This window comes from Castor canadensis, chromosome 13 (genome assembly GCF_047511655.1).
Source record: "Castor canadensis chromosome 13, mCasCan1.hap1v2, whole genome shotgun sequence".
In the NCBI taxonomy this organism is placed as follows: domain Eukaryota; kingdom Metazoa; phylum Chordata; class Mammalia; order Rodentia; family Castoridae; genus Castor; species Castor canadensis.
Window position 1 is genome coordinate 101181890 of NC_133398.1, and position 25406 is coordinate 101207295.

At 37.9% G+C, this 25406-nt stretch overlaps 2 pseudogenes; one reads left to right on the plus strand and one right to left on the minus strand.

Annotated features, from left to right (window-relative positions):
- Window positions 1–11975: 11975 nt before the first annotated feature.
- Window positions 11976–14316, minus strand: LOC109675974 (kelch-like protein 42 pseudogene; annotated as a pseudogene).
- Window positions 14317–14349: 33 nt separating this feature from the next.
- The window catches only part of LOC141415480 (THO complex subunit 1-like), a 73731-nt pseudogene continuing 62674 nt past the window's right edge, over window positions 14350–25406 (plus strand).

Below are 25406 nucleotides of genomic sequence, written 5' to 3' on the forward strand. Positions count from 1 at the left end.
TGTTCAGACAATATAGTGCTATACTTTAAAGACTCTAAAGAGTGCAGCAGAAAATTCTTAGGTCTGATAATCACTTTTAACAAAATAGCAGGATATAAAATTAACATATAAAAATCAGCAGTTTTTCTATATGCCAATAATGAACACACTGAGAAAGAAATGTAGAAAATTATTCCATAACTAATAGCCTTAAAAAACTATGAAAAAAGCTAACTAAGCTGAAAGACCACTACAATGAAAGCTACAAAACACTGAAAAAAGAAATTCTAGAAGATAGAAAGAACTCCTGTGTTCATTGATTGGCAGGATTAATATTTTGACTACATTTCCAAAACGCATTTACAGATTCAATACAATCCCCATCAAAATTCCAATAACATTCTTTACAGAAGTAGGGGGAATCACATGGAAGCACAAAAGACTCCAAATACCCAAAGTGATCCTGAGCAAAAACAGGAATGCTGGAAGTATCACAATACCTGACTTCAAATGATACTTCACAGCCACAGTAAAAAAAACCCAGCACTATTGGCAAAAAGGTAGACACATAAACCAATGGAAAAGAAAATGAGGAGTCAAAGATAAACCCACATAGCTTCATGCACCTGATTCCCCACAAAGATGCCAAAAACATTTGTTGGAGAAAACACAGTTTCAATAAATGGTATGGGAAAACTGTATCTTCATGTGAAAGACTGAAACTAGATCCCTATCACTCACCCTGTATAAAACATCAATTCAAGCCAGGCATTGATGGCTCACCCCTGATATCCTAGATACTTGGGAGGCTGAGATTGGGAGGATTGCATTTTGAGGCCAGCCCAGGCAGGGTGATTGTGAGACTCCTTGCAATGCAGTTGCACATGCCTATCTACCAAAGCTACACTGAAGCATGAGATCATGAGGATCATGGTTCTAAGTCAGTCTTGGCAAAAAGTTTGCCAGATTCCCATCCTGATGGGGAAAAGAACAGGTGCACACCTGTTATCCCAGTAACAACGGGAAGCTTAAAATAGGAGCATTGCTGTCCAGGCTAGCCTGGGCAAAAAAGCAAGAGCCTATCTCCAAAATAACCAGAGCAAAAAGGGCTGGAAGCATGACTCAAACAGTAGAGTGACTGCCTAGTAGGTGCAAAGAACTGAATTCAAATCCCAGTACCACCAAAAAATTTTTCAATTCAAAATGGATCAAATACTACTAGATGGAAAAAAATGAGATCACTTCAAGATGCAGGTATAGGCAATGGCTTTCTGACTAGAAAATAAGAGCAAGAATTGACAAATGGGATTGCATGAAATTAAAAGCTTCTGCACAGCAAAAGAAACAATTGCCAGAGTGAAGCATACAGAAAGGTAGAAAATTTTTGCCAGCTATTCATCTGAGTGGGAATTAATATTCAGACAATGTAAAGACCTGAAATTTAAACACCACTCCTGACTGCCACCACCACCTCTGCTCCAGTCACATCTCAGCCCTTGGCCTAATCTCTCCTTATTTCTTTCCATTCTCTCCCCACTTCAGTCTCCTGACATGTGATCCAATTGAGTCCAGCAGGAATTTTACCCCCTCAGCAGCCACACACTAGTACTACATATCCACTAGACAGAACCTCCACTCTCCCTTTGCTGACTTACTCCAGGCAGGGATTAAGGGTTACATTTGGATAAGAATCCAGCAACAGAAAGGCATGGAGACATGGACTACTGTTCAGGACATTGCATTTTCTCTGCAATAAATGGACTTTTCATTTAACTCATCATTCAAACTTCGATTCACATGTTCATGATTACAGAAAACAAGGGGTATGTAGACTATTAAGTCATAAGAAAATTGCAGTAAGATGTTACCAAACCCCATATTCATCTTAATGTGTTTCCCTTCAATGGTATTTTGTTTTGCATGTTTATTGCTGTTCAGCTTATTAAATGCTTTTCACTTGATTGTTTTTATTTTATTAACCCATTTATGTTGCAGCTTAACAATAAAAAAATCTATAAATCCATTTTTGAGCAGTTAAGCTCCCAATCCTAAGAAGTAAGATGCACATACGTTTTGTTTTTCATAATTGGAGTTCTCATTCTACAAATATTCTTTCCAATTAGCTTCAGCTACTGCTATACCAATTCAGAGAAATTTTGTCATAAGTAACTTGTGATTTTCATTTAGTGATTAAAAAGTAAGAATATAAGCAGTAGTGTAAACTCAGCCAGAACCACTACTCCTTGCAAGTCAACTAAAAAGCCAAAATTAAACATTAAAAGAAAAAATAATCCAATTAATAAGTGTACAAATAAATTGATCAGACAATTCTCAAAAAAGAGTATGAATGGCCAATGAATACATGAATAGAATGTTCAACGTCTTTCACCATCAAGGAAATGCAAAAGAAAATTCACTGAGATTCCAGGTCACCAGTCAGAATACAAACAAACAAAACAAATGATGGGGAGGGTTGGAGGGGTGAAAGGAACCCTGATACACTGTTGATGGGAATGGAAATTAGTCAAGCCACTTTGGAAATCAGTATGAAGGTTCTTCAAGAAACTAAAAACAGAACTATCATATGCTCCAGCTATATCACTCCTGGGTAGATAACCGAATGAATGTAAGTCAGCTTACAAAAGAGATACCTGCACACCCATGTTTACTACAGCACTACTCACAATAGCCAAGTTATGGAATCAGTCTAGATGTCAAGCAACAGAAGAATGAATAAAGAAAATGTGGCATAAATGCACAATGGAGTTTTATTCAGCCATGAAGAAGAACAAAATTATATCATTTGTAGGAAAGTGGATGGAACTCCATGTTAAGCAATATACACCAGACTCAAAGTGCTGAATATTGCATGTTTTCTCTCAGGTGCAAAATCTAAATTAGAAAGTTTAAAAGACATGAAATTAGAAGAGGGAGTGTGGCAAGAGGAAAGGGACAAGTGTGAGGGGGAAGAAAGGACAACAGAGAGCAATGGAGACCGGTGAGTATGATCAAAATGTGTAATATACATCTATGCAAATGTCATCATGAAACTCATTATTTTGGACATTTTTTTAAAAATCCTAATCCTAAAGGGATAAAGTTGTATACTTAAGTTCCAAAAGAAAATTTAATACTCACTGTTTAAAGCTCAAAGACTATTTCTCCTAATGACATTCTAAATGTAGAATTGTGCTATAAAAAGATTTTAATTCATGCTGTATCACACTGTGAAAATTAAATAATCAAAAAGCAGATCTTGAAGATTTTAGGAAAATGGCAGTAGAGACAGTAGCATGGATTTAGGAGTTCCCTGAAATATACACATAAAAGAACTATGTAGCAAGACCAAAATGTCACAGTCACCTTTTATATAAAAGTTGAGCACCAAGTTATCTTCAAAAAATCCAAATATATAAGGAGAAAATGATAAATTCTACTAACCATAAGCTCTTGCATATATCAGCATCTGTTTGGAAAGAAGCAAAAGAAAGCAATGGTGCACTTCAAGGATCTCAAAACAAGAAAACCAAAAGTATAAATAAGAATCCACAATGGACCAATTACAGAACAGCAGTTGAAATTGGAAAGGATTTGATTCAATAGTGAATGGTTTCAGAGGCCTGTGTTATACTCTGACAGGGATGCAGCAGTCTAGCTTTTCAAACTCTCAAAAACTGACCACCCACGGCTCCTTCCAGAAAATAGTTCAACCAAAAGGAGAAATTCCTTGAAAAAAACAATTATACTGAACAAGGTAGAGACTATATAGATGAAGGGAAGAAGAAAAAAATCACAGGTAATGGTGAGGGAACAGAGTCAAGAAGAAAAGTCACCATAATTTTGGATGTCATATAATAACAACAGAAGGTGGTCTTCTGAGAAATTAGAAAATTTATACAAACTCCATTTGATTATTAAACTTCAGGTAAGTTTATTTTACACAAAAATGAGAGCATTATTGAGATCAAGTTCCATTAAAATTTATTATAGGAAAACTAAAAATCAGAACAAAAGCATGGCAGGAAAATATTCATGAAATAAATAGAAATGTAACCTACTAATTGTAAATGAGCCAAAACATGCACAAAACAATGAAAGAGTAAGAGAAACGCGTAAGTTAGAATTAGAATAAGTGCAAAACTGGGATGATAGAATTCAAGAAAAAATTAGAAATTGAAAAGCTTACTTAAAAATGAAGACACAAATAGAATAATGTGAGCAAATGAATGTGATAATATTGTCTGAAGAGAAGTCAAAGCTGAAAATATGAAAATTCTAAAAATAAAAATATTTAGATAAAATATAAGCCATGAGAGGCCGTGATGTGTCCATCACTGTTCTCTCAGCACATAGGATAGTGTCTGGCAGATTATTCAGTTTTTTATTTCTTCCTTTTCCATTTTCACAAGTGAGTGAAAGAATGTGAAAAAGTGGTCTGTGAAGTAAGATGAAAACAGAGTACAGTCATTCTTGAGTGTCTTGGAGGATCGGTTTCAGGAACCCATGAACACCAAAAATCGCCTGATGCTAAAGTCATTTATATAAAATGGTGTAGTGTTTGCATAGAACCTAAAATCATCTCTAAATAATACATTGTTTAAGGAATGGCAAGGAGAAAAGTCATGTTCAGCACAATTAAGTTTTCCAAATAATTTTCAGTTCTTGGTTGAACCCGTGAACATATATTTATGAAGAACTGACTGATAGAAGATGAAACCAAGAAAGAGTTTAACCACCAACACATCATCAACTTTGATAACTAATATTTGTGAGTTGGTTAAATGGGGATGGTGAAATAAGCACTGGATTTAGATCAAAGTCAATAGTGACTGACGTCATCAATTTCCCTGGAGTGATGGGGTAGAGGCAGCACAGAGTGGGAAGCAGGGATGAGAACATGCCTATAAACTTATTAGTCAAATATCTCAGTGTGAAATTAAAATACCTGTTGAAAAATGGAGTCATAGATATAGAAGATGATATCCAGAACAATAGGGTATCTTATATCTTGTACTGTGTTGGAAAAATCATCAAGAAGAGAGAGAGAAAGGGAAAAATATAAAATGAAATGACAGATGGTGAGGTTGAATAGTGAACAATTTCTGAAGGGTATTAAGGTAGGTAATTCAAGGTCCAATGGATGGGAGGAAGGGACATGAAAGATATAACTTTGAAAGAAGCAGGGGTTCTTTATTGTCATAATTATAAGAAAGGAAGTATCTGTATTGTGTGCAGAAAGTACATATATAATGGCCTTCATCTTCTCAAACCAACAGCCTATCCTATAACTACTGATAAATAGAATTAAAATGAGGATACTTGTTATCATCACTATTTTACCCATAATTTGGATGTTCTGATCAATTTAGCAAGAAAACACAAAAATAAGAGGAAGATAGATAGATGGATGGATAGAAGGTAGATAAATAGGTAAGTAGATAGATGATAGATAGATAGATAGATAGATAGATAGATAGATAGATAGATAGATAATCACTTGAAGAACCAAAAAGATCCAAAAATACCTGTTGAAATTAATAATATATTTCATTAGACTTATTGGATTCAGGGTAAAAACACAAAAATAAAATACATGCAAGTAATGTCATAAAAATGTAGGTGTTCTACATGAGGAAAATCTCAAATTTTATTGAGAGAAATAAATGTAATAGTGACATAACAGTTCTAGAAAATTCATCACAATTAAAATGCCATTCTTTCCCAAATTCATGTATAGCTTTCATATGATTACATCAGAAACAAAAAAAATCAAGAAATATTCTTAAATTAAAATTATTATAAGGCTTCTATCCATAGAACACAATTATTGGTATAGTTAGAATAAAAATTAATAGCACACGAACAGTGTGCTGTTCTGTTTTTCTTTGGATTCCATATATCTTGAGTAACTATCCCTCAAAGATTAAAGTGGAGTAACTCAGAGAGTTTACCTGCTGTAGAAGAATTATTTGAATATGCAATGTTCAAACCTGTGAAATCACAATAAGAAGAGGACTGAGGTAGAAAGGAGAATAATGGAGGGCGTGAACAAATTTAGGACAAAACACACACACATATATGTGTGTGTGTATGTATATATATATATATGGAAATGTCACAATGAAACTCCCTTTGTAACTACCATAAACAAACAACAATGTCCTTTTTTAAAAAATGAAAGGCAGGAAGGTAAAACAATTCCAGGAATTGGGACCAGTGAGAGGGAGGAGGGCATAAGGAAAGGGTGAATAAGGGTAAATATGGTGGAAGTATTAGGTACTCATGTGTGAAAATGTAACAGTGAGACCTGTTGAAAGTGTTCTAAGGAAGGGGGAGAAGGAGAATAAAGAAGAAAGATGGTGGCTTGAATCTAACTAAGATAAATTGTAAGTACTTTGGTATGCCCTGGTATAGCTATAATATGCTAATAAATAAATGAAAGAAAAAAAGACATAAAAGGAGGCAAGACCTCCAGCAGATTAGAAATTTGTAGATGAAATATTATTTTTAATCATAGAAATCTATGTATGTCAATTTTAAGGATAAACAGATGAACAAAAGATAACATCATTATTCAGATTTGTAAAGATGAGAGCAAAATGTTTTATAAAGAAATCCATCACAAAGTAAATGTTTTCTAAAAGCAATTAATGAAATGTGATAGAAGTATACTTTTTAGAATTATGGAAGTAACTTTTAAAGCAAGTAGGAAGTAAACTTCATAGTTGTAGGTAGGAAACAATGTATTTTTCCTCCTGACATTTTCTTACATGAGAAAGGACCTCAATAGTGTAACACTCTTCTCTCCACCCCATTCGATGTGTTTCTGATAAAGAATGAGGCACTAGCACAACTCTTCTTTTCTCTCCTTTGTCTTTGGAGGAAAGCTACACACAAAGTCCTTTCACTATTTGTTCTTTCCTGTGTTACACATCACAGGGGCCAGCTCTATCCTGTGACCTTTGGTGGTTCACCATGACTGATGACTGGATGGGTAACTCTGTTTAATTCTTGTGAACAGTATTAGGAACATCATTTGCCCTCAAAATATTAGCCTCATTTCCTATGTCAGCACAATCAGATATTAATGTGATATTTTATCTTTATCTATTTTAGTACTTTTACTTTATATACTTTACTGTTAGATGTTTCCTCAGTAGCTTGAGAACTCAGGCAGATAAGTGTATTACTTGTTGGTCATTAATATTTTGAGAAAGCTACACTATTGTCTGTTGTTGGTGAGATTTGGATGTCTGGCAATGGGTTTGCTTAGTAGATTACACTCTAAAGACATACAAAGCTGCAGAAAAGTCTTAAACACCATTTAGTAGCCTTTTCATGAGTAGTAATAGTGACACCTTTATACTGAAATTTTCTATTAATACTGTCAGATAATGAAAACAGTCCATTATACTAATGTTAAGAATCAGTAGTTTTTACCAAGTGAGAAAAGATCTAAATATGAGAAAAAAAGATGCTAAAACTTACATAATACTATATTTGAACTGGAAATACTCAATTATTTTATCTTTATAAAAAATTCATATTTTGGTTTTTCTTCTTTCTGTCCACTGAAAAAGGCAGGCTCAGAAGCAAAGGCACTGGCAAAGTCATTCCTCCAGAGAAGAACTTTCTATATAGAGTGCACTTTTGGTTTATTCTGCTATTTTTATTCTGATCCCCACCCCAGTACACACTTCACCTTAATAACTAGTTGAAATCACTGGTATGGTATGGGTGTTCCACTAGTTTATAGCTCTAGCGGCTTCTGCTCAGATGGATAGATTTTAGCTGTGTAACTCTGGAAGTCCCCCTCTTTCTGGATTTTATCATGGCAGTTTGCTCTGCTACCTAATTCTCTGATGACTTCAAGGAAATTCATTGATTTTCTATTTGTCTAGATTTTTCATGTAAAGTTGGAAATGACAACCTCCAAGCCCTTTACCTATTGGCACTAAAGTCAGAAGTGATTGTACTATTTACTTTGCTTCTGTATTTGCAATTTTTAAGAGAATTTAAGAGATTGAAGTATAGAATACTTCTGAAGTATACATTTCATGTATACTCCAACAAACATGGTATGTTTAAAAGGAGGCATGCACAATTATGTAATTGTGCTTGTGTAATATAAAATGTGGAAACACGTTATTCAAGTACATCTATGACACAGTTGTGACTGTGTGGATGACATTTTCATGGGGGACAACTGAAAGAGAAGACATAAAATTGATTTTGATATGTATGTCTGGGTGGGGCAGATGTCTCTCCATTTGACAATCACCACTTGGCAACTATTGCTGATAGGAGTGCCTCATATTCCTCAGGTACACTTCATTGAAAAGAAAGCAAAAATCTTTAGAAATGAAAGTCTAGGACCGCTGCCTCCTTTTTTTATTCTGTGGTTTGAATTCCTTTGGTGTTTTTCCTACCTTTCTATTTTCTCTTGGGTTCGTGTATTTTTTTTGAGCAATACAAATAGGGAAAGTAAGACTTTTACTCCAAGGTATATGCCCTAAACCTGGAACTTTAATTCAATTAATTAATGAATAACCTCATAAATCTTTGCTCTTGAATTTTTTAAACTGTCCATCATTTCAAATTCATTCTCTTTGCTTCATTCAGTTGAAGAGAACACATATTTGCATCACTACTTTATGACAGGCTCAGTGATTAGATTCTAGTAGAAATAAAGTTGAAAAAACAATACCTACCCACAAAAACTTTATAATAGGAGAAAGACTTAGGCAAATAACTATCAGGCAAGTTGAATAATAGTTAAAATAGAAAGAGCTCACATCTGGAGACCTGGAAAAGCCTCTGGGACAGGCAGTCATTTGTCATGGACCTGGCCTAAGTGATAGAATTTGGGCAAAGAAATGGAAAGGAAGGTTTTACGAGAGATCTCTGAGCAGAGACAAGAAAATCTGAATCAGCTTGAAAAGTTAAAGTGATTATTCTTTTTATTGATCAAATTTCATCATGGAGATTATTACATATCAAAGTCCCAAAGTAGCCATTTTGAAGAAGATTTAATTTATCCTTTTTTGAAATAAACTCTATCCTGAGCTCCAAATTGAATGCAGTTCTCAACTCCATCCTGAAATGAAACTGTACAAATTCAGTCTGGGATGTTATACAGGAAGAAATGAAGAAATATTTAGAGTTAATGAATGCTGGTTTCTAATCTTTTATTAGAATAACACCCACAATTTCAATGACATATTCCTTAAATGCTTTGATTATGGTTCCCCAGACCTCACAATTCTCTGTGCTTAGAAAGTACAGCACCTCTCAGAATTCAAAAAACTCAGTGTCTTATTGCTGGGGTCAAGAGAATATGAGATGACAAGAGATACGCAGACTTGGGCAGAAAGTCTGTTGCCACTTTCCACACTTCAATTGCTAATAAAAACTTAATATTGATAGCAGAAATCTTTTCTGGAGACACTTATGATGTTGGTAATGACCCATACTGGGGAGATAAATCCAGTATGCAGCCTTGCTTAAATAAAAGAAATTCTTATTACCTCATTTGTCTACTAATAACTGCATCTTTGGAGGATTCTTTAAATATTATTGATATGGTGAGTGATAAAAGAGGATCATTATTGCCTGAAAACACTGAATAACTTACCTTCACTAAAGTACATCCACTGGAAGATTTTTGGTTTGCATGACAGGTAGAGTTAAGGTCCAGGAAAATCTGCTTATATTATAAAAAATAAAAAGCATATTCCTGATCATTTTTTAAAATTTGAAATTATTAAATGATATTAGGAATCTTATTTTGGGTAACTGTGATATCAGCTTCAAAAGGAAATGTAATATAATCGAGAGCTATTCTTCCCTTTTATTTGACTTTGAAGAATAATCCACCTTGACTTAGAATTTTCCTAAATCTTAATATGTGTACTGTGTGCTCAATGTCAAGGACTCAGCTGGGAACAGTTCAAACAAGTACCCTGACCTTGTGTAGTATTTTCATTCTAATAGTACAACAATGTACTAATAGTACAACAGTTTCTTTGCTGTATCTTTTTCTTCTTCTACACATTAGTTCTTAACACAGGCCTTGCTAAGTACTTACTAAGTAGAATCTCAATTTTCAGCTTCTGTGTCATATTTTAGTTGATTGTGTCTTAGTATTCCTCCTAAATTAATGACTGAGAAGTGACACTATGTTAGATAAGATCTACTCTTTTGCTGGGATACAGAATTAGGCTATATTTCCCAGCTTCCCTTGTAGCTGTGATCACATGACTAAGTTATATCCAATAGTACATGAGTGGAAGTGACCTCATATTTCTAGTGAAACCATAAAAATCCTGGTCATAAAAAACCTGATCATAAAATCATCTCATTAGAGCTCTTCCATGCTATTGGATATAACCATCACAGGGTCATCAGAAGCCAGCAGTCTCTGTCAGATTTAACCACAAATCACTATGTGGAACAAAAGCTCCCTTACTCACCTAGAACTGCATTGGACAATTTATAGAAATGAAAACAAACTTCTTTATGTGATGCTATTAATGTATCCAAATTAATAAATTCCTTTGTATTTTGTACATAGAAAATGTAAGGATGCTAATGGATAGAATTAAATTTTAGAAAGAAGAAATGTGTTCTCTTTCTTCATAAACAACCACTATCTGCAGTCAAAGGAAAACTGCTTTTGATAGAAATCACCAAATATCAAGAAATCACAGAGTTCATTCTCACATAGATGTTTTATAGCCAAGTAAGTGATAGAAAAGTAAATTATCATTTATATGATGTATTCTCTTTTTGTCAGGAATTCAAAGTCAGGAAAAAGTTAAACAATCATAGGTTCACTGTCGATGTTGACATTTGTCTACATATACCCAGGATAATTGTTAAAATTTATCAAGAAACCTTTTATTTCTCCATCTTACCTATAGTTCTTCTCTTCATCCTCTATTAATCTGTCTCAAAAGACTGAGAAAATACATTTAAAAGCCTTTGTCACTACATATCCAAAATATAAATAAATATATTTCAATAAGAAGTAAAGGTGAATTGACATTAATCTGTATATATTAATACATATATAATACACATACACACATTGCAGTCCTATGTTACCAACAAATTGTTATTTGACTTGCTTTCACAATAGAGGAAAACATTCTTTTCAGAGAAGACATTTTTTTTCTATCAGTTTGTGATTTCATAGCAAGTGGATATGGTTTAGCTAGAATCCTTGGACCAGAAAATAAACGACTCCTGCTCATCCTGTAGGTGCCAACTACGTTCAAGCAGGAGGGGCTGCTGGCCTGCAGTGGCAGCATACAGCACCTTCACAGGGAGGCCAGGGCCCTCGTGCTCCAGCAATGCCAGACGGCGCTCCGATGAGGCGGGCTGCTTCTGGCAGGTGGTGGCACAGGAGGTAGTAAGTGAAAGCGGCTCAGCATAAATAGTTCCAGTGAAATACAAAAATAATATTCTAGCATCCCCGACTCATTTTCTCTCATTCATGATTCATAATAAAGACACATTCTTAGGAGCAAATGGCTAAAATTACCCCCAAAGAAATGAAGATTCATCTCCATCCTCTAGTGGAAAATCTCACTGATCCGGAAATCTTTTTCCCTCAAGTTAAGCAAAGTTTGAACCGATATAATTCCCTCCTTATTGACCTAGGAAATCTGTCCCAAACTGTTGGCCATTCTGGCTGGTCATCTTTTCTAGACCAGCTGCTGTCTTCATATCAAGGGGATTTGGAGCACTCCATGGGTCAGAAGAAGGTAATGTGTTCTGGGTCATTTCTAATCCTTGGAAAGCCCAGGTGTACAAGACTGAGCTAGCCAATGAAAGAAAGAGAGGAAGAAACAGAGAAGCAGAGACAAAGTGAGTGTTTGACCAGGAAAGAAAATAAGCTAATAAACCAAAATCTCAGAAATAAGAAATTTATTTACAGTTGAATAGTATAGTTTTGTTTATTGGAGATTGAGATGAAATTTACAGAGGCTTCTGTCACTTCTAAAATGTCTTGTTGTAACTTGGTGATAAATGAAAAGAGTTCATTATCCTATGCTCTCTAATTTGTATAGGTTTGAAAATTACAAAAATAAAACAAAACTCATCTAAATAAGTAAACACTAATCTTTCAAGGATTTCTCATCCATTAACCATGTTTACAATTCCTTTTTAAGTTTTGTCTTTCAGAAATGTCTATGTTTTTATAAATAAATTGTTAATAAGTTACATAACCTTGAAATTCCTTTGGGAATGTATAGAAAATAAATTTTTCAAACTTTACAAAGAGGAATGAAAATATCCTATGTGTGACAAATCAACAGTCTATAGGAATTGTTTTTTTTTTATCTGAACATAGGAATTTATTGGTGTGGTGTGATGGAGGTGCAGTGAGGACAATGCTAATATTGACATTTGTCAAATACATTGAAAACAATAAAGAAATATTTCAAGTGACCTAAATAAAACATTTTAAAATCACCTTTCCCAATCATGTCACTTATTGACATTGGCCCCTTCCCAAGCAGACTCAATGAATCAGTTTTAGTCACTGGCCCAAGAGTATTTTGTTTAGATAAAATCATGGATTTGCTCCCATAATTTAAAAATAATTTAAAAAAATAATAAAGTTGGTCTCTTTTTTCCACAAGTTTTCAAGTAATTAGATCAGGCAAGCTTATTTACAGCTCCTACTAGTACACATGTGGCCTACTTTAACCTACTTTTTCTCTTTAGAAATCAGTCTCCCTCGAAGTAGAATACCACATTTTCTTTTGTCTTGAACCAGGTTTCTTTTAACTATTAAGTCAATTCATCACGTTTCTGCTTTATTGGGCAGATAAAGGGAGCAAACCAGCAAGTTGTGTCCAAAGGCTGGGAAACGCCGAAATGCTTCCGAGCTATCTGAAAAGATGTTGTACTTGAGGAAAACTCGATGTTCCAAGCTGGTTGACAGGGTAACGTCTCTACTCATGATGAAGATACCACCATTATGGAGTGCGCAAGTCAAGTTCAGGCCTGATTTGGATGTGTTCTCCTTGAGGTAGAGCCACTGCCGGGCGATGGTATTGTAGGACTGCACAGTGAGCATGTCCTCACTCTGGCTGCTCTTCCCGTTAGGCCCCAGTTCGTGGAGACACCCCCCCACGATGTAGATGGTCTCCTCCACAGACACCATCTGCTGCTTGTGAATATGCACATCACAGGTTTCAAAGAGCGTCCAGATGTCGGAAGAGGGGCGGTACTGCAAGATGTTCATGTTTCAGTCTCTGGTAGTATATCCTCCAATGACATAAACTTTCCCCTTACACTCACATGCAGAGAACTCAGCGAGAGGATTTGGTAAGGGTGCCACAAAATTCCACATGTCTTGCTCAGGATTGTAACATTCAACATTAGAAACGGCCTGCCCACCAATGGCAAAGTTTTGAAATAACCGCCACAAGTTTGAAGTTAGACCTCTTCTGGTTCATGGAGGCCACCTGGAGCCACTCATTGGTGCTGGGGTTGTAGGAGTGCGCCGCGGAGATCTCCTGGCTGGTGATCCTGTACCCGCCCACGATGAACAGGGAGTTGTCCAGGATGGCGGACCCATAACCCCTGACATTCACCAGGTCGGGAGGAAGGTTGTTGGACAGCGGGAACCAGCGCTCCGTCATCTCCTCATACCTGAGCATGGACGGGGGTTCCCCTTGGTAGGGATGCGGGGTCAGGGGGTCCCCCGAGGAAGTTCCCCAGGGCCACGAGAACAGGAGTTCCAGCCATTCGGGCCTCCCTCAGCCTCTGCTTGAGGCTGATGTCCCCCGGGGCTTGGGGAGGAGAGCTCAGGAGTTGGAACTGGGGCTTGCACAGCACCTCATGGAAGTGCAGGACCATGAAGCGCAGGCAGGCGTCCTGGAGGTCGGGGAGCCCATACACCTGCGCCAGGCGGTACATCTCCAGGCAGTTGCCCAGCCGCACCTGGGACAGCAGCAGCTGCAGCAGGGACGTGACCTGCAGGAAGGAGGCGGCTTCCACCAGCTCGGACAGCAGGCTCCCCTCGTCCGCGTCCTTATCCGCGTCCCCTCTCCGCCCTGCTCGGCGCGCGGGCCCAGGAGCCAGCCTTCGCGGGCGCCGCGGGTGTTGATGAAGTCGAGCACCAGGCGAAGGCCCGGCGCGCTGAAGCCGCGCAGCTGCTGCACCTCCGGGCCGCCGGCCTTGGGGCTCAGGGCCTCGCGCATGCCGGAGCGGTAGAGGGCGCGGAAGTAGTCGCTCTGCTCGATAAGCTTCCTCTTGCTCACCGGGTAGTAGCGGTCCTCCAGGCGGATCTGCACCATCTCCTCGGCCGACATAGCTGGGGGCGCGCTCCGGGTGGGTGGGGCGCGCCGAAGGATGGCGGCCCGGCCGAGCTGTGCAGCTCCCCCACCGTGGAGGGGCGGCCCTGCACTGCGCTGCTCCCGCAGTACCAAAAAAGGCCGGGCGACCGCGCGCCGGGCACCCGACGGCGCCCGGTGGGGCGGTTCCCGATAGGAATTGTTGAGAGTGGACCTGTTTCCTTTAAAGCTGCAAGAATTTATCAAGATTTCACAAGTTACATCTGTATCAGACTCTGACACAGGGATGTGTATTAACACTGAAACCAATTGCATGGAATGGAAAATCCCTGCTTCTATCTACTCACTGTAAAATTTATCAGACAAATGGTCTTCAAAGTGCTAAGTACAAAAACATCAGAGGTTTGAAACCTTTTCACATTTCATAGGTCAGAATTTCAAGTCTGATTAAATTTTTCACTCCCCTGTTGCCTGATTTCTGTTCAGCCTACACTAATTACTTTCAGGACCTTGCTAATTGGGATGATTAGGTTCATTTTTCTTAAATTTTCAAGATGTAACATTCACTGTCTATAAAGTTACAGAAAATCAGATTTATGTGCATAATAACGTCAACACAATGTTTTCACATTTCAGCATTCCAAGGTCATCATTGACCCTCCAATCTTCAAAAAGCCATTTGAGATTATGTTACTAAATTCTGTAAGTAATTACAAGCTGATTATAGAAGTTTTGCTCTACAGATATTCCTGGTAAATTGCTCTTTCTTGGCATTTTTTTTGCCCATGAAATGAGGGAAGCTGAAGTAATTCTTCTTTTAGATTGGGATGCCCATTGTGGAGTCAAAATTCTTAATAATGTGGGCATAGTATCTCAACCAGCAAAACCCCTTGTTCCTTCCTATTATTGCTTATACTCTCTCTACAACAAAATTAGAGATAAGGGCAAAATAGTTTCTGCTGGGTATTGAGGGGGGGAGCAGGAGGGGGTGGAGTGGGTGGTAAGGGAGGGGGTGGGGGCAGGGGGGAGAAATGAACCAAGCCTTGTATGCACATATGAATAATAAAAGAAAAATGAAAAAAAAACACAAAACAAAAAAACAATAAACAAACCAGACAAAAAAAAATAATAATGTGGGCATAGAGGTCAGTGGGGGAAATAAAAAAGATCAATAAGCAATGTTCACCTGAGAAGTTTAGAAAATATATTTCTATACAAGCCTACAACTAAATCAGATTCTAAAACCTTCCAAGGTGATGCTGGCTACATGTTCCACAAACATAGAAGGATGATGCCATCACTGGTCACTCTTAACTGGACATCCTAGAACCAGAGACCCAAAGCCTAAAACTTTGAGACATTTACGTTACCTGTTTATGGTAATCATCCTGGAAAAGTGGTTAATTGAAAAATGAATGAACTACTCAGGCAATGAATGAAATAGCCAGACACATTAAACACTGATTTAGTAGGACCATATGATTTCCCAGACTTCACTATATGCCTGGTAATTTACACACAGGATCTCATTTGATCTTCACAGCATTGCAAAGCAGGTGTTCTTATGACTCTTTTACAAATGAGGAACTGAGACACAGAAATATTATCTAACTTTTCCAAAGTCATGAGTGGCAGAGCCAGGATTCAAACTGAGGAAGAGTAGATGCTCATGCCTTGCCTGGTTGTTGGCTTCCAGCTTCTAATCTCCCAACTATCACCACCTGCATTTCTTTGCCTGATGCCTTTTGTACCTCTGTTGCCCACTTAAGGCTTGCCAAGCATCTCCTCTGGAACAGCTCTCAACCAATGGCTGACAGGAATTGGTGTACAAATATCCCAGCTCACTCAGCCCTTGAAGGGAATATCAACCTGAATGACAACGGAAAGAAAGGCTCTGAAAGAAAACAATTTACTTGGGAATGAATGACAGTGGATTGCAATCCAGGATATGTGTGCCATAGCAGATTATAGCCATATCTAAGGAAGCAAAAGAATACAAGAGTTTTGAAATGTAAAATGAAGATGATTATATAAGTTGTTTTGAAACAATTATCCTTGGCTTTAAGAATCAATGACAGGGTTGACTGTTGTGTAGGAATCCTCATAGAAGCATTTTTGTACAAGGTTGCAGTGACCTTTATCCAAGGTTGTAGTTTTGGCAAAGTGTTTTCTGATAATTCTTGTTATCAAGTAAATATGTGGCCCCATGGCCTCTTCATTTTGTTAAGTTTTGACATAGTGCCTCCATTTTGGTTTTGACAACTTCACAGGGCTCCCAGTTTTCTCTATAGGATCAAGCTCTGGTTTCTCATAATGATAACGTTCTTGACAACAAATCCTTCATTGACTTTTTTATTCCAATGCACATCCCTTCTTCCCCACTAGGGTTTCCTGGAATTGCCTTATGCAACAATAGCATCTACTTTATACCTTCAGTTGAAATCATAACTCTGTTATTCATGACTTTGGACAAGTAAGATAATCAAATATCTTCTTTACCTGAATCTCTACTTCAGAGCTACTCAAACTAAGAAGAAATGTCTGATTCTAAATCATTATCATAGCTTCACTATTCCAAACTAGGAATATGATGATTTGGGAAATAAAGAAGTACTCAGGATATGAAATTATGTTAATAATGAATGAAATTGAGGGCTTAATATATTTGCCAGTCTTTCTCATTGAAAAGCAAGCTGCTTAATGCAGTGTATTCATCCAGTACACATTTTACATCCCTATAGTGAGGCACATCACCATTAGAAGCAAAGTATTAGCCACTTGTTTTACTTCCAAGGTTGATTAGACACAACTGGGAAATGGGGAGACCATCTCCCTTCTTCTTTGATTATGCCTATGCCTTTCTCTATGATGCTACATACTTTGTCAGAGAGCTTATTATGTCCAGAGGTTACATAGAAGACTACCCTATTTTATAGGAGTGGGAGTAGTTAGGCTTCCCTGTTAGGATATATGAGAGTAGGAACTCAATAAATATTTGTTACAGTTTAATACAATGTAGAGGCTGAGATTAATCAAAGAGATATGGTATGGTTTTGAATCTTAAGTATCCCCACAAAGGTCCATGTGTTAAAGGCTTGCCCCACAGAGAGGCACTATTAGGAGCTGGTTAAACCTTTAAGAGATGGGGCCTGGGAGGAGGTCTTTAGGTATTGGAGGGAAGAGCCCTCAAAGGGAATTATGGGACCTCAGCATCTTTCTTTGTCTTTTTCTCCCTGCTTTCCAGGTAAGCTGTTTGGTCCATCATATAATCTCCCACGATTGCCATCCAGCACCTCTTTAAGAAGCCTAGAAGCAATGAGTCTGCCTGATCATGGACCAAAACCTCTAAATTTGTGAGCTAAAATAAACCTTTTCTCTTTAGAAATCAATTGTCCCAGGCATGTGTTGTAGTGACAGGATACAAGACATGATTTGGGGGCAGGAGAAAGTGGCTGGGATGGCAAAAGCCTCAGTGAGCAGATACTGAGGACCCTCTAACTAGACAAAGAAGAGTAAATTTAGGCTAAATCTACAGAAAAAAATTCTGTAAACTCAATTGTGCTCTAAATTGCATTCAGTCTTGAAGATTATGAAGCACTGCACAGGGTCTGGCTCTTGGAGTCCATATTTCCACAGCAGAGGCAAAAATTATATTATCAAAAGTGATGGTACATCCCAAGACAGCAGGGGCTCAAAGTGTTGTATGATTGGCAGAGAGTGGAAAGCTTTCTGTGAGGGGCCTTAAGGGAGTGGAAGGGGCTGGGAGGCATCACAGAAGGTGACAATTGAGCTGGGTTTTGAAAGACTAAAAAGGAATTTATCAGCAGAAAAAGATGGAATAATGTGGGTGGCTTTGAAAAAAAGGTTTTAAGCCAGCATTTCAGCTGTAAGACAGGAAAAATGATCTTTCTCCTTAAAAAGCAAATGCTTAGAGAAATAAAAGTATAAAATGTTAAAGGTATTCCTACCTCCAAATGTTGAGAAGAAAATAACAATAGCTAAAAATTGTGCAATGTGTAAGAACTCCTTGGATTTTCTCACAACAAACCCCAAATATTACTATGATACAATTACAGATGGAGAAATTAAGTAGCAGAGAGGTCAAGTGGTCAGTCACTTTAAGTAAAGCCATTACAGTCTGTCCTCTCAATTAGTATACTATAAATCCTTAGAAGTAAAAGTAAAATAGAACACAAATAACTGTAAACATTAGAAATGGATAATAACCAATGTAAGTCATATGGCTATATAAAAGTTTCTTACTCATATGTGGTTTATACCCTGATATGGCCTGGCAGACCAGTCACATAAACAGTTCAGTATATGGTTCACAGTTAGAGTCTGACTGCTAGACAGCAATTAGAGTCCCCACTTGCTCCACATGTTAACTCAAGGGCCTGGGTCTCATCTCTTGACTTCTGGTGACACCTACTTCTTCATCTGTCAAGTAAGATGACAGTAATCCTTATCTCTTATAGCTGTTGGGAATTGAATGTGATAATGTATGCACTAAGCTGAACACAGTGTTTTGTTTTGTTTTGTTTTTTACCTCATCAGTAAATGTTAGCTATTATTTATGGAATATTAGTAATAGAATTTAATATTGTAGCATATTATTTATTTGAAATGTCTATTTCTCCTGGGATGTAGCAATAGAACCAGATCATCCCAGTGGTACCATGACACTGTCCTTTGTGGTCGAGAGTCAGCAAGGCTCATATTAAGTACATATTAATAGTCATGGGGACCCAGGGTCTATAAATCCCAGTGTGGACCTGAAAGCAAAACCACAGCTCAGTGAGGAATCTTCTCTCTTGAAGAGCTACTAGTTGGAATAATTCTTTATATAGATTCACTTATTTGTCTTTCTAAACAAAATATATTATTTAATAAAATATTGATAGAGTAAGATAATTACATTGGATAATTAATATTTTTTCCTAGAAGTTTCCCTTGATATCCTAAGAATTTCATAAAGTGATATGATTGTCTTTGTTATTCATAATGGGCCCTGATAGTTGAGTGACTTAGGAGGTAGTCTTGTGCACACCAGAAAGGCCAAGTGTGATTAGAGGGTTGGCTCTTTGAACCTGGGACATCAGCTTAACACTTAGAGAGAGGAAGGGAGATGGATTTTAGTTCAACCACACAGCTATGATTCAATTAATCAGGCCTACACAATAAAACCCCAATGAAAACTGTGGACACTGAAGCTCAGGTAAATTTCTGGTTGATACACAGTGATACACTGGGAAGGTGTTATAGACTGTTTGTGTTCCCTCCAAATTCTCACATTGAAATCAAATCCCAAATGTGGTGATATTTGGAGGTGGAGGCTTTGGAGTTAGATTACAAAAATGAACCCTCAGAAATGGTGTTAGCGCTCTTATAAAAAGAGGCCATAGGCCAGATATAGTAACCCACATCTGTACTACTCTGGAGTCAGAGGCAAGCGGATTCAAGACCAGTGTGGGCAAAGGTAGCATTGAGACTCTGTCTCAAAAGCAAAATTGAAAACAAAAGTTCTGGGAGTGTAACTCAAATACTAGAGCACTCGCTTAACATACACGAAACCCTCTTTCTACCAGCTGTCTATAAAAGGAGGGTCTTCCTAAGAACCTGACCCTGATGGCACCCTGACCTGAGAGTTGCAGTCTTTAGAACCTTAAGGAATGTTTGATGTTTATATCACCCAGTTTGTTGTATTTTGTTAGAGCACAAGGTGAACATTCTGAGGACATAGAAGGTTCTTGGGACAATCCCAGACTTTGCTTTACAGGTATCTTCAATTGTCTGGTCCTGATTTGAATCCTCTCTAATAAAAATGTAATCCAGAATTCTCTAGTTTTATGAGTTATTCTACTGAATTGTCAAACCTGAGAGGGTGTTTTATTCAAAAGCCCAAATTCACAACCAAATGGCTGAACTGTGAGTAGCCTGGTGTGGTATTGTGAGATATGTATTTGGTCTCTGCTCCTAGTTCCTGAGATAGGGTTACTGAACCCTATGTAAAATAGGGTACTAATGCAATCTTTTGTTCTAATGGTCACTTGTTATAATACTTGTTCTTTGACCCTGGTTCATGGTGAAGCAATCCTAACATCTTTATAATTTCCTGAGCAATTTGAGTGACTGACAGAGAGATCCTGAATCCTTGGAATGTCCTGAGTATAGGAGCACCTTTTGCTCTAATGAGATGACTCTTGATGCGCTTCCTGATAGCCTCAGGATGAGGGCTCATTTCCAGGGGAACCAACCATGTAAGTAAAGTGTTAAAACTTTCAGGACCTCTTCAACAATCTCCAAGGATGGGAGAGAAGCTAAAGGTTGACTTGATTACTAATGGCCAATGGTGTAATCAATCATGCCTACATAATGAAGTCTCCATAAAAATCAAAGGGACAGGGTTCAGAGAGCTTCTAGACTATTGAATAAATGCCCAGAGAGGACACAGTGACTTCATCCACCTTCCCACATACCTTATTCTATGCATCTCTTTCATCAGGCTGTTCATCTGTATTATTTGTACATGTGTTTCCCTGAGTTCAGTGAGCTATTCTATCAAACTAATAAAACCTGAGAAGGGGACAATGGGAACCTCTAATTGGTAGTGGGTTGATTAAAATAAAGGTCACAACTTAGGTCTTACAACCAACAGCTGAAGTTGGGGGCAGTTTTATGGGACTGAGCCCTAACCCTGTGGGATGTGACAGGATCTCCGAGTAGAAAATGTCAAAATCTAGTTAACTTGTAAGACACTTTGTGTATGCTAGAGAAATGACTATTGGTAGAGGAAAAACCATATGTGCATGCCTACACACACACACACACACACATACACACGCACACACAAAACCTATTTTGGTGACTAGAGGTGAAGTGTAACATACCATGCTGAAAGACTATAACAAAAAGTGTTTGATTTCTTGAAGACCTAGGTAGCCCTGAACTTGCAGCTGGTGCCTGGTGAGGGAAGTCTTATATGGCACTGGGCCCTTGACCTCATTAGTGTCAAATCTGCATTGCAGTGATCAAGATAAGAAATAAGTATGAAATGACTACAAGAACTAAGAGATTTATTCACTAGGAAGACTGTAGAAAATGAGGTACTGTTTTCAAGCTATCTAAAAGCAAAAGAACTGAAGTTTTGAAAAACATAATTGTTCCTTATATAAAGCATTTTATGTTCAAGTGAGATTAGTTGCTCAGCTTTACTCACATTCATTTGCTTGGCTCATGATACAGTCAGTGCCCACCAAAGGCCTTGAAGGCACTTCAGGTTTGAGATTAACTAAGACATCAAATAAATGTGACTTCATCCAGAGAAGAACATTGATGTAACAGGACCTACTATCTTTCTCTCACTTGACTCCTAACTTTTAAAGCTGTTCAGGGAGATGCTAGATATGTATATCACACCCACTGGTTTTCATTGATGTGTTTGTCCAGTCATTCATTGGACACACATATATTGGCAACCTACTGTGTGTTCAGCAACCACACAACATAATGAAAAGAAACTGCAGTTGGCCTCAGAAGCATTCTGAAGCTCTATTTGCTAGTTACATGACCTTCAGCAAATCATTTGACCTTTTTTAAAATAAGGAGTGTGAAGAAGTTGACATTATTGAGATTATAAAAGTCCAGTCCAGCTTTAAGTGCTACTGATTCCTTGAGTCAGCCTGTCTTCCTGAGAGCCTGAGCTGAGGGCCTTCTTGTCTGGTTCACCAACTCTCTGGTGAATCTTCCCTTAGCTCTTTCTTCAGTCCCCTCCTTGCTCCATAAATCTGCATAGGAAAGGACCAGTCAGCTGTAGCTCTCAACAGCTTTGGTTTTCATTATGGCCTGAGTTATCCTGCCTGCTGAAGCTGCTTTTTAAAGGGGCCAAGCCTCCTTTAAACAATTCTAAATATTTTTGAATGTACAAACCAGAACATAGCAAGCTTACAAATAGATAAAAGAGTAGAGTTTTCCACAGATGGTAAAATTAATGAGAGGACTTCTCTAAGGAAACAATTCTGTACTGTAGGCAGATTGTAGGAGGATGAGAACATGGGAGAAGCAATTCTGTGATGTAGGCAGATTGTAGTAGGACCAGAACATATAGGGAAGTGAAGGGAGTTCTAGGGAGAATAGGCATCACAGAAGAGCACAGGAGAAAGCGAGGGAAATGTACAGTCAGAGAAGACATCCTGATGCAGACCACTCTGCCAGGTGCTCTAACTATATCCATTTAAATTTCCCCAGAAAACCAAAAATCAAGCCATAGCCTTTGTAAGAAATAATACTGGAACTGGAAGAGCATCAATGCTAGAACAACCAAGATGACATCCAATCTTGCTAAATAAGTCAAAGACAGAGAAACAGACATTCCCAGGCTCGCATCCTACTGATCCCTGCTGTAATTCTTTCTTGGTAGCCTTCTACCCACTTCTATCTTAACTTGAGTCACTGATTCAGATGCAACTGAATTATACCAGGACCATTCAGGTAAGCATAAAGCAACAGACATTTTTTTAAATGCCAAAAGAATAGAATCAGCAAATCATGGCAATATGGTAACTTAAGATATCAAAATTTATATTTTGAAATTTGTATTTTGAAATCCTAGTTTATATTTCAAAATTCTTAATTCAAATATGATCATTGTCTTTGATACGACCTTGAGAAACAAGAGGTGAGGTACCATCTATGCACCTTTTATATCTCTGAATCCCAAGATTGTTTTGAATAAATGGCATCTTCTTTTTCAATAGTAAAATCAAAACACTGCACTTAAGTTTCTGAGTCCAATATATTGTGATGTCTGATCCCTCATTAATATCTGATTTTCACTACTCCTTAGGGTTTCATCTTGTTTTCATTGACCTGTTTCTTGAGTTCTCCATGGTGCTCTTGGGTGAGAAAGGGGGGAAGATGCAGAGTTTTAGCAAAAGCATAGTACTTTGAGGTTTCAAGACTGATCAAATTCAGATTCAGTTCGGAGGAAAATAAAAATGTAGCCACCTATATGCTTCACTGGTTTGACAACAGAGATTCCTAAAGGTCACAGGCTGCATACTTCTCTCATCAGTTCACTGATAGACATTCTGTGGAAGAGGACCCAGGTGGCAGTAGAAAAAGTATTACCTGTGGAATACTAGACTAGTTATTCTCATAAGGTCATTGCTGAACCTCTTATGCACAAGTATAAGTTCAGCCACCTCACAGTGAATCACTCAGAGCCTCTGTCTACTGCCAGGTTCATGTGTGTTCACTCTGCACAGTCACTAATTTGGTTCCCCATGCAGAGCAGTACTGTTACATGTTGACAGCAGTGTGGGGAGAGGGTTGAGAAGCAAAACTGCAGGCTAAGAAAAGAACCTGCACTCCTGAGAACACTGCTCAGCAATCCTTCATTGATACTGGAACAAGCTCTCTCATGAGGCCATAACAAGCCTGAGCCAGGAGGTCCCAGTCCTCTTTCCATGAAGGGCCAGGAGTTGATGGACAGTTCTTTTCTTGCCATTGCATTTCCAATGCTGTTTTTGCCTGTTATAATTTGGGGGTGAGAGTTTATTGGACGTTTTAGACAAAGGAAAAGATTACTGGTTAGGAACAATTTTAATAGAGAGAGCAATAGAGATAGAAACATGAAGACAGAGACACATTTGCTATACCACCACATTAATGAAAAATCCCTAAGCTTCTAACTCAGTCTTCAGAGAATTGTCCTGTCTTAGGCTCAGATCACTTTGCCTCTTTGAAGTTAAGCAGAGTCCTGTTACTTACCTTACAAACTTTTTCAAGTTGATCTTCATTTAGCAGCCAAGTTGCAATGATGACTTAAATGGGTCACATAAGTTAATTAATACTAATTAATAGTTTCCCAAGCTGTTCTTCTCAGGAGTAAATACATTTTTAAGATTCCTTTGGGGAAAATTAATGCTTAACCTAAAGGAGACCACAGTGTGAACAGCACAGCTCTGGGATCCTTGAGCTTTCAGATGACCTGGGATTTTAGTTTCTTAATTTGTAAAATAAGGCAAGGAAAACTCTATTACTGATTTGCTGAATAACTTTTAGAAAATTACTTTACTTCTTGTGTACCGATTTCCTCCTCTATTAAAAGATAACAATAACAAAACCTGCTCTAAGCAAGTGTGCTTCAGGTTAACATGTATAAATGGCAGCAGGAAGCATTATAGAAACACAAATCATTGCTATCATCCTGACTGATTTTTTGGCTGCACGTCCTCTGAAGAAAAGAAGAACTCTTTTCTAGAAGTCTTCCTCTGTTAAAGAAAATTTTTGCTGAGAAATCCAGTGACTATGCACATACGATAACACATACAAGGATTAAACTTCTTGATAAAAGTAGATGCATAAATTTCTCTTGCTTTCATGAGGTTTGGCCACCTGTATGTTGCTTCTTCCCTTTTGTTGACTCTGCTCTCCACAACTCGGCATCAAGATCACCCTGCTTCTCCCTTTTTCAGTGACCTCCGCTTGCTATCATTACCTCTGACTCTAAAGAGTAGTTTTCCCACAAAAACTAGTTAGTGCTCTCTTTCTTCCTCTCATCCCGCTCATTCTTTGGATAAGTTCTTACAAGGACACAACTAACAATTCTCGGCATATATTGAATTCTCAAATTCTCCTAAGCACCAAACTTGTTCAACTCCTCTATTAGAATTATCTGAAAACTCAGATCCTTCACCTTGCTCCTACTTTTCAGTGGTTACATCAACAATCATAGGTATCAAGGTCAAAATCTTCAAATCATCCCCATCCTGCTCATCTTTAGTCCTTCATGGAGAGTTTACTGAAAAATTCCACAGACTGCATTTGTATGTTCTCTTCAATCTCCCTCCTTTTCTTCTCAGCTGCTACACTATAACAAATCCTAATCTCAGCCTGGACAGCTACATCAGTCTCCTAATTTGTTCCTTAATATTCTGTCAACTGTTCCTTCCATCCATCCTTCTGTCACAGTGACTTTGATCAAACTGATGTTGCTTTGCAACAATCAAAGGCTCACTATTGTTATATCCTGACATAGAAGACCCTACAAACTAATCCCCCAAATCAAAACATCTCCAAATCTTACTGCTCATATACAAATACTTCCAAACT